Source organism: Triticum aestivum, chromosome 3A (assembly GCF_018294505.1).
Source record: "Triticum aestivum cultivar Chinese Spring chromosome 3A, IWGSC CS RefSeq v2.1, whole genome shotgun sequence".
In the NCBI taxonomy this organism is placed as follows: Eukaryota; Viridiplantae; Streptophyta; class Magnoliopsida; order Poales; family Poaceae; genus Triticum; species Triticum aestivum.
The window spans coordinates 127,486,828-127,499,628 of record NC_057800.1 but is presented as its reverse complement, the minus strand read 5'-3'; positions in this window follow the sequence as shown (position 1 = coordinate 127,499,628).

Below are 12,801 nucleotides of genomic sequence, written 5' to 3'. Positions count from 1 at the left end.
GAGCCGTGAGATAGAGTGCCAATCGTGTGGGGGCCGGTTGTCTTGCCAGATCTTTACATTTTCTTTTTTGTACACCAGATATTTACATCGTCTGATGATTTTTTAACTCGCACACAAGTACACAAAATTATGATTTTCCAAACCATTATGGTTAGGCGTTGCATGTAGATGTAGTTCAAATTTGAATTACAGTCATTAAATGGTTAGAAAATCACTTAAATGTCTTTAAAAGGTCAAATGACCCCTGAAATTTTCCAAATTTTCACATGACAGATGTATTAGTGCACATTAAACATAGAAAAAAAATTGAAGGCCATAAGAGGAAGCTATCTCCCGTTCTTCATCAAACATGCATTGTTCCCTCTCGGAATCATGAACCTTCTAGTGAGTTGCTCCGGTTTGTGAGGGGTGTGTGTCCAAACTTTTGTCAAACATGCCAATTTTTTACCACATCATCTTGGTGGCATGACATTAAATCAAGCAAGGTTTCATGTTTTTCTGATCATTTTTTAATTTTTTGGAATTAAAATGCCACGACACTCCATGCATGTGCCCATGCCTTGAGACCAATATGTTTGAAAATTCTTTCTAATTTACTGCACATGTAATTAACTCGCACACAAGTACACAAAAATATGATTTTCAAACCATTTTGGTTAGGCGTTGCATGTAGATGTAGTTGAAATTTGAATTAAGGTCATTAAATGGTTAGAAAATCACTTAAATATCTTTAAAAGGTCAAATGACTCCTGAAATTTTCCAAATTTTCACATGACAGTTGTATTAGTGCATGTTAAGCATAGAAAAAAAATTGAAGGCCGTAAGAGGAAGCTATCTCTCGTTTGTCATCCAACATGCATTGTTCCCTCTCGGAACCACGAACCTTCTAGTGAGTTGCTCCTGTTTGTGAGGGGTGTGTCCAAACTTTTGTCAAACAGGCCAATTTTTTACCACATCATCTTGGTGGCATGACATTGCAAGCAAGGTTTCATGTCTTTCTGATCATTTTTTAATTTTTTGGAATTAAAATGCCATGGCACTCCAGGCATGTGCCCATGCCTTGAGACCAATATGTTTGAAAATTCCTTTTAATTTACTGCACATGGAATTAACTCGCACAAAAGTACACAAAAATATGATTTTTCAAACCGTTTTGATTAGATGTTGCATATAGATGTAGTTCAAATTTGAATTACGGTCATTAAATGGTTAGAAAATCACTTAAATATCTTTAAAAGGTCAAACGACCACTGAAATTTTCCAAATTTTGACATGACAGTTGTATTAGTGCACGTTACACGTAGAAAAAAATTGAAGGCCGTCAGAGGAAACTATCTCTCGTTCGTCATCAAACATGCATTGTTCCCTCTCGGAAACATGAACCTTCTAGTGAGTTGCTCCGGTTTGGCAGTGGTGGTGTCCAAACTTTCGTCAAACATGCCAATTTCTTTACCACATTATCTTGGTGGCATGGCATTAAATCAATCAAGGTTTCATTTTTTTCTGATCATTTTTTTTATTTTTTGGAATTAAAATGCCATGTCACTCCATGCATATGTATGCATGTGTCCATGTCATGAGACAAATATGTTTGAAAATTCCTTCTAGTTTACTGCACATGGAATTAACTCGCACACAAGTACACAAATATGATTTTTCAAACCGTTTTGGTTAGGCTTTGCATGTAGATGTAGTTCAAATTTGAATTACGGTCATTAAATGGCTAGAAAATCACATAAATGTCTTTAAAAGGTCAAATGACCCCTAGTATTTTAAAAAAAATCACATTACAGTTGTAGTAGTGCACGTTAGACGTAAAAAATTGAAGGCCATAAGAGGAAGCTTTCTCTCATTCGTCATCAAACATGCATTGTTCCCTCTCGGAACCACGAGCCTTCTAGTGAGTTGCTCCAGTTTGTGAGGGGTGTGTGTCCAAAGTTTCATCAAACATGCCAATTTTTTTAGCACATCATCTTGGTGGCATGACATTACATCAATCAAGGTTTAATGTGTTTCTGATTTTTTATTAGTTTTTGGAATTAAAATGCCATGTCACTCCATGCTTAATTGTGTCATAGCCGTTAGACCAATATGTTTGAAAATTCCTTCCAATTTACTCCACATCGAATTAAATCACACACAAGTACACGAAATATGAGTTTTCAAACCGTTATGGTTAGCTGTTGCTTGTACATGTAGTTCAAATTTTAATTACGGTCATTAAGTGGCTAGAAAATCACTTAAATGCTTTAAAAGGTCAAATGACTCCAGAAATTTTCCAAAATTTTACATGACAGTTGTATCAGTACTACAAAATCTATCGTTCATTTAAAACACCATCCATTGCCACTTTACTCCAAATTCATCTTTCACAGCTAATAAAAAATATCTATAACATCACACATAGTTGTTTTCTAGGAACCGTTTGCGAAGAAAATATCTCGGTCTATTTAAGTCTCCCTCCTTAAGCTTCGCCGGCTCGTCTGCTCCTGTGCCGGCAACCCCAGAATCTAGGAATCCAGATCCCCATTCCCACACCCCCTTCTTACAAAGATAACGCCATAGAAACGCTTCGTGAAGGCCCGTAGGATGGCCGCATCCGCCCCGAGCGCCGCCGCCTGCGCCAAGAGCGCGGCCGCCTACGCCGAGAGTGCCACCGCATCCACATTCAGCACGGCTGCTTCCGCTGAGAGGGCGTCTGTGGTAGCCGACAGGGCAGCTGCAGCAGCTGAGACGGCTGCAGCTGCTGCTGCAACGGCGGCTGCAAACACCGAGAGTGCTCGAGCTGTCATCCGTGCCGTCGATGTCTTCCTGGCCCAGGTCGAGGCCATCCACACCAAGATCGAGGATGCACATGCCAAGATATTCCAAGCCACCTCGAACTCCAGCATGCAACCCACCTCTGAAAATGCGGCGGTGGCCATGGAGCACCTCCTTCCTCATGAGGTCGCCAAGCGGGAGCTGGAGATGCAGGATGCAGCGGAGATCGAGGAGCGCCGGGAGGAGGAGTTGCGCGTGGCCGAGGTCGAGGTAGAGAAGAGTTTGTCCGTCGAGGAATCGGCGGTGGAGTACCCACGCGAGCTCTGGTGTAGCCACTACTACGAGTACTAAAACCTTGAGGGCGGCGCCAAGGACAAGGACGAGGACGCGGTTGACTTCAGCAGGGGGGATTTATTAAAATTATGCGTACTTAGGCTTTGTTTTTAATGTTGGTCTTTTGTTAGAGCAATATTTAGGTCAACTGGCTATGTTTAATAACTAAAATTGCTCGATTCAGTAAGTGTGGTCTATCTGTTGTACGCTCTTTTGTGTGCCCAAATTAGTAAGCGATGTTAAATTTTGTAATGACGTACCCGGGGAAATTTCCACCAAAATTTGAATGATCAAACTCATCCCGTGCGCGTAAAGCAGAAGAATCATTTGCGATGCACACAATCATTCAAAGTGAATGGCCCGGCGGCACCGCGCGCAAAGTTTCCCTCCACATTTCCAAAATTTTGGCCTAGCACCAAAATATCTACCCCCACCCCCCTTCCCCCCTTCCCCACCCCCTTTTCTCCCCTACCACAAGTCACATTTCCCCTGTTTCCTCCTTCCTTCCTTGCTAAGCTATAGCCGCTTCCTCGCTCTCGCTGTCTCGCATCCTACCACTGGGGTCGCCATGGTCTTCTTCAAAGACATCTCCAGTGGTTCCTCCTCCGGCGATGACTCCTTCACCACCTGGGTATGCCTCTCTTCTCTCTCTCAGGCTATGACTTGGAATGAAGGATTTTTACCCGGCGGTCAATTTGAGTCATTTCTTCCTCTTGTAGCTCCCTAGGACCATCCGTGGCAACGAATGGAGCAGGGTGGCTGAAGATCTATCTGCTCGTTGTCACCATCAATCTCCATGCGTGAAGCTAGTTGCGTTTAATTCTGTGGACAGTGGGAGGAAGTTTATGGCATGTGCAAAGATGGTTAGACCCTATTTCGTTGTTATAAATCATTGGTTAGATGTGATTCATACACTCACAGTCCCAACCCATTCATACCACACCTTCAACAAAACGCATCCTAAGACAGTGTCATAGTTTGTACCTAGTATCTTAAATTGTTGCTATATCATCAGCAGTTCCATTAGAAAATTATTTGGCACCGCTTGAGCAGTTTGTCCAGCCAACTTTGGTCCACACATCCGAGCAGCCAAGCAGTAAAATACTAAATCTTTATGGCACGAAGGAACTGGGCATTGGAGCAACTACGTGCTCCGCAGTTCGGGTCCCTGATTTTTTCCCCCTACATCGGCTCGCCAGTGCAGGGCACCGGTGTGAGGTGTAGCAATAGTTATCTGTACCTCGGTTTTGGCATACATAGTGGACGGCCTTAGTGCTATTAGTTCTATGTTACTAAATTTGTGCATGTAGACACCTGTTAGTATCAATTTGCTGTCATCCAAACACTTTCGCTATGCTGTTGCAGTTATATTTACCTTCCTCATAAAATGTTCAATTTGTTATTTATTATACATGCGTAAGAACTTGTAGCGTCGTTGTAGTTAATTATAGCTTATGATGTTCCAGAATTTGGTTGTTGTCTCAGTACCAATTATTTCATTTGCACATTGATCTTTTTGAGAAGATATGTCATAGTTAACATGTTTCTTCAGTTTTTCAAAATAAGAATTGGTGATTTTCTATGTTGCTATAAACCGATTTTCCCAACAATTGTTACTGATCTAGTTTTAAATATTAGTATGAACGGAAGTGTTCTTACTTGGAGTGGGGTTATCAAGAGTGGCCACAGTCTTTGAAGATGTGCCTAGCGAAGCTCTGGAGCATGTATGAGAGAATAGACATAGGCTTAGAGAAACAGTCTTTGAAGATGCGGGATAAAAAGTTGAAGGTGGAGAATGAGCTCAGATTTTTTAAAATCAGACTTTGCTAAGATGGTGTTGGCGAAGGAGGAGGCACTTTGCCAGTTGGCCCATGCAAAACAGGTTCTTACTGAACTGAAAGCAGAGGTGGATAAGATGAGCCTGGATGATCTCGATTAGGGAAATGAAGATATTGTTCTTATGAAGTTGAACTAGCTATATGTTGTACTCTGTTGTTTTCATGTAGCTACCGTACTGTGATGTTATAATATATTTATGTGCCTGATATGAATTGGCAAACAATTGTTTGATATGAAATGTGAATTTGCGTAATACAGGAATTATTAATTGTAAACCAATAAACATGTTAAATGTGTCATGGACCTTTGCAAATGGTTCTAGCAGTAAAAGCGCTTGTGATGGATAGCCCAATGCCACACAGTTTTCTTCATCAAATCGTGTGTGATATAGTTGATAATAGCAAACAGTTAACCAAGGCACACCGTATGTGATAGTTACACCTTTCACACATGAGACTACACATAAATCTGTGTGGGATGTACGTACGAATGGAAACGTTTTCCCTGGATTGACTATGTGGGATGTACATAAGAACGAAAACGTATTCCTTGGATTAACTGTGTGTGCTATACATACAAACGGAAATGTTTTTCTGGGATTCACCGTGTGGGATGTACATACCTACGGAAATGATTTTCTTGGATTACCATGTGGGACGTACATACCTACGGAAATGATTGGGTTTCGATGCCTCGCCCGATCGCACACGGCCCCAGCCTGTGTCCTAGGAGGCCCTATCCCCAATGATTTCTGGGTCGTTTGGGAAGGACCCCCCTATCGCCCACACTCACTTGGTGACGGTTCCAGATTCCATCACAGAAAGGGGTTAAAAACTGTTTGTATAGCACTGATGCGTACCAGTGTACTACCACTGGGAAAGGACACCACAAGATTGAACCCAAAGCTAAGCACTTCTCCCATTGCAAGAAAAACAAATCTAGTTGGCCATACCAAATCAATTGTTCGAAGAGACTTGCAAAGATATCAAATCATGCATATAAGAATTCAGAGGAGATTCATATAATATTCATAGATAAGCTGATCATAAATCCACAATTCATCGGATCTTGGCAAACACACCGCAAAAGAGTATTACATCGAATACATCTCCAAGAACATCGAGGAGAACTTTGTATTGAGAATCAAAGAGAGAGAAGAAGCCATCTAGCTACTAGCTATGGACCCGTAGGTCTGAAGTAAACTACTCACGCTTCACCAGAGAGGCAATTGTGTTGGTGTAGAAGCCCTCTGTGATCGATTCCCCCTCCAGTAGGATGCCGGAAAAGGCCCCAAGATGGGATATCACAGGTAGAGAAGGTTGCGGCGGTGAAAAAGTGGTTTCGTGGCTCCCCTAGATGTTTTTGGGGTATAAGAGTATATATAGGCGAAAGAATTAGGTCAGGGGAGCTACGAGGGGCCCACAAGGTCGGGGGGAGCGCCCCACCCCCTGGGCGCACCCTCCACCCTTGTGGCCGCCTCGAGGCTCCTCTGACTTGTACTGCAGGTCTCCTGGGTGTCTTCTGGTCCAAGAAAAAACATGGCGATGGTTTTATTCCGTTTGGACTCCGTTTGGTATTCCTTTTCTGCGAAACTCTAAAACAAGGAAAAAATAGAAACTGGCACTGGGCTCTAGGTTAATAATTTAGTCCCAAAAATTATATAAAATAGCGTATTAATGCATATAAAACATCCAAAACAGATAATATAATAGCATGGAAAAAAATCAAAAATTATAGATGCGTTGGAGACGTATCAGGGGCCTGCATAGTACTACTTTGCTTCGAGGGCTAATAGAGTTTCACAATAAGTATGTGAGTTCTTTATGACTACTGTGTGTTCATGGATTATACGCACTCTCACCTTTCCACCATTTTCTAGCCTCTCTGGTACCGTGTATTGCCATTTCTCACCTTGAGATCTGGTACAAACTTCGCTAGTGCATCCAAACCTCGTGATATGAAATGCTGTATCACATATAAGCCTCCTTATATCTTCCTCAAACCAACCACCATACCTACCTATTATGGCATTTCCAAAGCTATTCCGAGATATATTGCCATGCAACTTCCACCGTTCAGTTATTATGACACACATCATCATTGTCATATTGTTTTGCATGATCATATAGCTAACATAGTATTTGTGGCTTAGTCGCCATTCATTGCACATCCTAGTACACTGCTAGAGGGATTCATATAGAGTCATATTTTGTTCTAGTATTGAGTTATAATTTTGAGTTGTAAGTAAATAGAAGTGTGATGATCATCATTATTCATTATTAGAGCATTGTCCCAAGTGAGGAAATAAAAAAAGGAGGCCAAAAGAGCCTAGAAAAAAAGAGGCCAAAAAGAGCCCACCAAAAAAATGAAAGAAAAAGAGAGAAGGGGCGATGTTACTATCTTTTTCCACACTTGTGCTTCAAAGTAGCACCATGTTTTCATATATAGAGTCTCCTATGTAGTCACATTCATATAACTAGTGGGATTTGTTCATTATAGAACTTGGCTTGTATATTCTGATGATGGGCTTCATCAAATGCCTGAGGTTTTGTAGAGCAAGAAAGTTGGATGCACACCCACCACTTAGTTTTCATTTTGGGCTTTCATAAACTTATAGCTCTTAGTGCATCCGTTGCATGGCAATTCCTACTACTTACATTGATATCAATTGATGGGCATCTCCATGTCATGTTGATTAGCCTCGTCAATGTGAGACTTTCTCCTTTTCTTCTTCTCCATATTAATCAGTACCACCATACTCTATCCCACCCATAGTGCTATATCCATGGCTTGCTCTCATGTATTTCCGTAGCGACCCGACCCGAATGGATCGAAGTCTCTGTGCTTAAGTGTCATCCCTAGATTGGTATGCTGACACACACAATACTCAAGGATTTATAACAGAGGTAAATCACATGTGTAGAGTAATGTAAATACTATTACCTCAATCCATATAGCGGAAGAAACAACAAAGCTGTGGAGTCCCAACAACACCAACGACAAAGTTGAGTGTAGACATCGTAACCCTAACGTATCACTTACTCATCGTAAGAATCCTACAACATGAGACGTTGCAGCCATGTAGGTCAGTACATTGAATGTACTGGCAATTTCACACCATAGTATAATAATGAAAATGTCTCTCTCTATATTCATATTTGGCTGGTGGAGGCTCTAAGTTTAAATTTTGCATAAAGCGATTTTTTTCCTACAATAAAGGAATAATTTTTATTTACTACCAAGTTTATTCCATTATTGAGAAGGTATCCCCAACTCAATCCCAAAATTTACCAAGTAACAATAATAATAATAATAACCCAACAAATTCATTAAGTAAAGTGATGAGATCAATCAATGATTTCAAATACCAGATACTCAAGATGTCCATAACCGGGGACACGGCTAATCGTGATTAGTTTATACAGTCTGCAGAGGTTTGTGCAATTTTCCCCACAAGACTCGACCACATCCATGATCGGAAGATCGAGACATAGTCTTTCTGAAGCATTAACTCTCCACTCTGGGTAGACAGTACTACCTACTTTCCCCTACATATGCTAGCCTACCACTAAAAGAGGTCACACAACTTACTCAAATATGCCAAAGCCCATAATGGCTTGTGGCTACACACGGAAGTTTCTAGCATGAACAATCTTATGATCTCTTTGAGCCTGGGTGGCATTCCATAGGATGATCACATGGGTACTCAAGGATATCCTAGGACAACACTGGATTCTCCAGGTGCCCGCAACCAATCCACCCAAATGTGTATTAAAGTAGCCACCGTAAGTTTCCTTAGTTATTACTCTTGCAACTTCCATGAATCACACATACCAATCCCCATCTATGAGCATGGCTAAGCAATAAGTAACAAAGCGTATATTCCCGGGGTGATCAAAGGTAATATGTTCCTACCTCATCAACTACATAGCAATAACCACATGTTTCCAATCCTACTAATGCAATCTTTGAGGGTGTATCTAATGCAAGGAAAACTGGGTATAGGAAAAGTATGATCAAAGTGTGAACTTGCCTTGTACTGTTGTTGAAGATTCTTCGCACTCATAATTCCTGACAGTTCTACTAGTCACACTCTGATCAATCTATTGTAAGCAAGCAATTATAACCACACATAAGCAATCACTCAAATATCCAAAATAAAAGGAAAAGAAACATTGCAAAAACTCCAAAATAACCAAATCAAATTATTTTACAAGATCATATCCTAATTTCGGTGAAGAAGTGTGGTGATGGCTCAAGAGGTTAGATTATGCCTAGGGATTCAATTGCAATAAGGAATCAATTGAAAATGCGCTACCATTTACAAGATATGATCAAATGAAGGTCCAAATATTTGAAAGGTTCCAAAGTTGAAACTAATGATGCTACTAGATGTAGGAAGTCAATGGAAACATGTAGGAAGAAGAATTATTAGATTCGAAATAGCAGATCAAAAGATACAAGTAATTCAACATAGCATTAAATCTGGTTAGAATGTTGTGTGGTAACTCTTTGTGGACTAGCAGAGTAATCTCACTATGATCAGAATTATATGTTAGAAAGATGACACTAATTGTACGAACGGAAAGATTGATTCAATACGAATCCGATGCAGTTTGAATAAGAATCTGAACAAATTTCGAAATTTGAAAGTTGCAAAAAGTTTATTTAATAGATTCACTAGATAGGCGGAATCAAGATGAAAATGTAGGCAGTGGTTTTATCTAATTTGGATGAACGAGTAAAAAATTATGGCTATTTGAAAAATCAGGGCCAAGCTGTTTTATGGAAGAAAAATAGTTACGACTAAAAGAATTCAGGTCTAATGTATAAATACATAAACTAATTGATAATCTAATTATTCTACCATACATTAGTCTAAAAATAATAAACTATGAAACTATTAAAAAATACGAAGAAAGTTACCTTTTTAAGATAGAGAAAAGATGACTTCGGAGAGAGGAGAAAACTTCCAGAAGTCCCGCGGGAGAGAAGAATTATATTTTTCTTTAGTGAATCTAGTCAAACCAAAATATTGATTTAACTCAAATCGAATGATATTTTAAGTCTCTATGGGTCTATATTTATAGGTGGAAGAGATGCTTAGGGGTCAAAGGCTAGGCAACGTGGGACTAAACATAGATGAAAAATAGAAAAGAGAGAAGAGGTGCGCCATGGGCCAACAGGTTCGGCCGGCCACGCGCACGCACCACCGCTGTGGTTTTTTTAATTTCGGCCAAAGTGGAAAAAAGGAAAAAAACTAGGAAGAAAAAAATGGCTGGCTGGGCCTGGCCCATGTAGGAAAGAAAAAAAAAGATGGGGCGCCCGCTACCACTATGCTATGCATGTGGGCGACAAATAATTATGGCCTGCATGTATAGTTTTTTTAAATAGAAATAGAAAGGAAAACTGAATAATGAAAATAAAAAAATTATATAGGCATATTATATATCAAAAAATTTAGAAAAAGATTTCGTAAAACATGAACATATTTTGAGTGGCAAATAATTTCCATAAAAAGTAAATAAAGCAAATAGTGCTACTGGTTCATTTAAAAACCAATTAAAAATATTTTAAAATACCAAAATAAATTGAAATTTATTTCTATCCGTTTTTCTATAGGGAAACATTTTAACCTATTTTCCATATATTTTATTTTTGGATAAAAACAATTTAAATAAAACCAAATAGTCCAAATTGAAAGCGGGTTTCAAAACAACTACAAAAGGACTTTCAATTTGATTCTTTTAAACTTCCAACTCTCTTTCTTAGCATTTGAAGAAGTCATTTTATCTCCTCTCATGAAACTCATTGAGTTGCATAAAGTTTCTAAAGTTGAAATATTTCCAAATGGAACTCAATCTTTTCAAAACCCTTTTCATTTATTTAAATGGAAGAAGTCATATCATCTTCACTCTAGGGTTTTGTGGCGAAATGAATTTGTATTCATGGAGACCATAAATGCAAGGTGAAAGTTTTGGGAAGTCATATTATTCCCTCTCATTCAACTTTCAAAAAGTTTCAAATTTCACTCTATTTCACACAAGCAACCACACCACAATCAAACAATCAATCAAAACTATTTATTAAATATAACATTCCAAAATTTAGAATGTTGGGATGTTACAGCACCCCAAGATAATATTTCAAGAAGTCTCAAGCATCTAAGCTTGGGGATGCTCGATAGGCATCCCACCTTTCCTCTTCAACAATTATCGGTTAGTATCGGTTAAGCCTAAGTTTTTGCTTATTCACATGAGTTGTGCTATTCTTAGAATGTCATTTTATTTTTATTTTGCTTGTTGTTTTAATAAAATACTTAGATCTGAAAGTTTTTGAATAAATAGAGTCCTCAAATAGTTGATAGGGAGGGTAGGTAAGCGACATTCACATCCCGTCAACGAAGCTCTTTTCTATGGAATTGCTCTAATGCTTCACTTATATCTTTTTGAGGACGGTATGATTTAGTATTTTTGAAGAAATTCTCTCTTTCTTCACTTAGATTAATTTGAGAGAAAGAAATATTATGCTCATGATCTTCATTTATATCTTTTTGGAGTAGCTTGTCATTTACTCTTGTGCTTCACTCATATTCTATGAGTAAATTGATGAATAAATTGAATGTCATGAAGTTGAAATCATATCATGCCTAGTGGTACCTTCACATTGGGTTTAGAAAGTGAAATCTTTTGAGGCTTGACAATCAAAATATTGGTCATACAAGCAATTCACGAATAATTAGTATAAGGAAGATAACTTTCACATGCAAATACACTATCTTGGAAATCTTTTGTGATTGTGAGCCCCTATCAAAATATTATATGCCAAAATTGTTGACGTTGGACAAGGAAGACAACATAATGGTTTATGTTTGTTTATATTCACATAGAAGTTATATTGTCATAGATCCTTCAACATGTGGTACTTGCCCCCCATCTTTGCTAGCCAAAAATTCCGCACCAAGTAGAGATACTACTTGTGCATCCAAAAACCTATAAACCCAAAACTTATTTTCAAGAGTCCACCATACCTACCTAAGGATTGAGCAAGATCCTTTAAGTAAGTTATCATCGGTGCAATAAGGCAATGAAAATTGCTTCTAAAAGTGTTAGATCATTTAGTGTAAGAGAAAATTCAGTGTTGTACAAACTTGTGATGGCAAAGAATAAAAGCGACATACTACATAATAAAGGTTGCTATCATAATGGGCAATATAACGTGACGTTCTTTTGCACTAAGGGGTTGAGCATACAAATAAATAATCGCACGGCAACCTCTGCTTCCCTTTGCGAAGGGCCTATCTTTTACTTTTATGTATTTACTTTCATGCAAGAGTCAAAGTTATTCTCTCTATTCCTTTTTATTTTTCTCTTTTGGCAAGCATCATGTGGTGAGGAAAGATCTAGGCACATATATACAGTTGGATTGGGTAGCATGAGTTATTATTGTTGACATCACCCTTGAGGTAAATACATTGGGAGGATAAATTATAAGCCCCTATATTTCTATGTGTCTAGTTGAAATGTTTTGCTCATGTGTATGCGGTGAGTGTTAGCAGTCATAGAAGACTATATGACGGTTGAGTATGTGGAGCTCTTACTTTAACTCTGTTGAATAGGTTGAATTGAAATTGCTTGGTGACTAAGAACATAGGTTGTTGAGTTTCAAGAGAATTCATTGTTTGAACCTTAACATGTGAATTGGTTGCTACTAGAACAAGAGAAGGTTTATAAGAAAGAATTGTTGTTATGATGCTAGGAAAAGTGATTAAATTATCATTGATCAAACTTATGCACTTTGCTAGCATTCACACTTCATACATTATTTCTTTTATCATTTACCTACTCGAGGACGAGTAGGAATTAAGCT